Genomic DNA, 2,864 nt, shown 5'->3' with positions numbered 1-2,864 from the left:
TATCTAGTCGGGAGTGGTGCTGACTGAAAACAGATGATTTGGAGCGATTCGCGCGCCATTTGTTGGTCATTCTAAGGACTTATTGAACTACCCTCGTAATTTAAACGAAGTGTGTTAACATTTTTTTCAGGCCTTCTAAATATATTTTAAAATTAATCGAAATTTCCCTACAATTTTTGAAAATCCAGCAAATTAAATAAAATCCTTGAAATCTTCCACGCACTTCTTTGATCATTTTTTAAATCTCTTAAAATCTTCTTAAACTTTCTGTTACAATAATTTTTCAAAGTGAAAAATCATTTTAAATTTTCCTCAGAATCTTAAGAAAATTTTTATTCTTTAGTAGTCTTGTACAATTCTATAAAAAAAATTCTAAATTGTTTGTTTGAAATCTGCAAAAATCTAAATTTTATTTTAAATTCGGCTGTAGGTATTTGAAATTATTTGAAGTTGAAAATTTAATTCCAATCTTTTTAAAACTTTTAGATATCTCTGGATATTACTCTAATATTTTTACAAATAATAAGTGTTTTATTGTTATTTATAAATTCAAATTTAATTTTTTTTTAATTTGCAGAATTTTCCAAAAGTTATAGAAAAACTTTGAATTTGGAAAAATTTAAAACCACTTCTAGATTTTTCAAGATTTTGAAATAAAATTTTAAAGCTTTTGAAGGATTCCTGGACTATTTAAAATAAAAATAATTTTAAAATAAAAATCAATTTTTAATGCGTCTAGCTTAAAATTACTTGAAATAATATAATTTTGAAATTTTTAAAAGTTCATTGCTTGATTCTTTGATTTAGACAGTTGAAAATATTCACGTGGATTTATATTTTTGGAACTTAATCAGTGGCGTAACTTCCTTACCGCGAAACCCCGCATTGCGGGGGGGGGGGGGCTTCTTTTGTGAGGGTGACCCCTTACGACAAGTGGCAAAATTATATTTTAATTTAAATTTTATACATTCTTGTGCATTTTTAAATAATTATTAATTTGGATTATAGAATTCATGTAATTCAACGGCTTTCAACCATTTTCAGTTTTAAGAGAATACTTAAAACGATTTTAAAACATCACATTAGATTTCCAAAATGACTGAAAGCAAATCTTGAAGATTTGAAGACAATTTTACTGGTAATTTAGGTTAGTTTAAAAGATATTTCCAAATTTTTCAATTTTAAAATAGATCAAAAACATTGTAATACTTTTAAAGATTTCTGAAAACTTATAAAATAATAAAATTTTTCCAAGATTTGAACGGTCATCATAATCTTCTAAACTGGTTTGAATTTTTCCTAAAATTGTATAATTTCTTCGAAGATGAACAAATTTTATTTAAAATTGTCTAGATTCTTTTTTTACATATCTGAAATATTCCGAAATCTCCTCGGCTAATGAAAAAACCTAACTTTATGGATTAATGCAGATACAAGCAGCTATAGTTTAAAAACAAATGGTGAAGTTTGAATTTATAGTGATGTGCACAACTCTTTTCAATATACTAAACGAAGCAAATATTTCATCAAAATTACCATAAGCAGAAAATATAGATTTATGTCTTGCACATAAAATCTCAAACACTGCAAGAAAACATTTGAAAAAGTACAGACTTGAGTATGAAAAGTGTAAGGAAGAAGCGACACAAATATCTCAAAAATGGGATATTGAACCAGCCTTTGTAGAAAAACGAAAACTAAAGCGTAAGAAACATTTTGACATTAGTAAAGAATTTTTAAAAATCAATGCCTTAAATCACACCTTAAAGTGTATAAGGTCTAATTGAACATTGTAAATACATAGTTTACAGAGAAATTACAGATTCGATATAATGAGGATTTCACAAAAGAATTCCCCTTGCAAGTAATAAACTTTATCCCATTTTTAAATAGTAACGGGTTCAATGAGACGTCAACGGTAACAACTTGCGAAAGGACGTTAAGCAAATTAAAAATGATAAAATCCTATTTACGGAATAGAATGCATCAAAGTCAATTCTTTAATCTATTTCTACTGACAGTCGAACTTGATGATGCAAAATAATTGGAAGTCGAAATTGTTATTAATAAGTTTTTTAAAAGAAAGCGAGACCAATTCCAATTCAGCAACATGCAGATAATGTTTTTAACGGTCCAATACTAATTTTTAAGTTAGAACTATGTATAATTTATGATATAAATTGTCTAAAGTAAAATGTAATTTGTAATATATTATAAAAATAACTATGTGAGATATTAAAAAAAAATGTATTTCATCTACATTTAGGAGCCGTCCATAAATTACGTAACGCAAAATCCAGCTTTTTTACACCCCCCTCCCCCTTTGTAACGCAGTCGTAACGCAAGGATAACCTTCCTGTGGCGTTACGTAACGCTAATCAATTTTAAAAAAATAAAATTTGCAATAATTTTTTTTGCAATGTTTATTATAGTATATCTTTTATTTTACATTGTTTATAATACTGAAAAAAACAATATTTGTTATGGAATTTAAGAAGTACTATAATGATAATTATATAAACTAATCATACAAACGTAAATCATTTTACAGTTTGGCTTTATCTTTGGAATCGATCTTATCTTAATAAAGCTAATCGAGTCAGTAAGATTCTACAAATGGACTGATTAACCATTCTTCTAAATTTTCGATCACAGGAAAAGCAGTCAGTTTCTCAGATGAATCATTTGGTCCATCAGATTCTATCTCTTCTTCATCAAGCCACTCTGCTACATCTACCCGATTTCGTTAAAAATAATTTTATGAAAAAAATTAGTACAGCATTACGTAACGCTTAGGTCATTTTTTCTTATTACCATGTCACAACTATGTCACATAGTTGCTTACCCCCCCCCCCCCCCCCCCC

This window comes from Belonocnema kinseyi, chromosome 8, assembly GCF_010883055.1.
Source record: "Belonocnema kinseyi isolate 2016_QV_RU_SX_M_011 chromosome 8, B_treatae_v1, whole genome shotgun sequence".
In the NCBI taxonomy this organism is placed as follows: domain Eukaryota; kingdom Metazoa; phylum Arthropoda; class Insecta; order Hymenoptera; family Cynipidae; genus Belonocnema; species Belonocnema kinseyi.
This window is presented reverse-complemented; position numbering follows the sequence as displayed.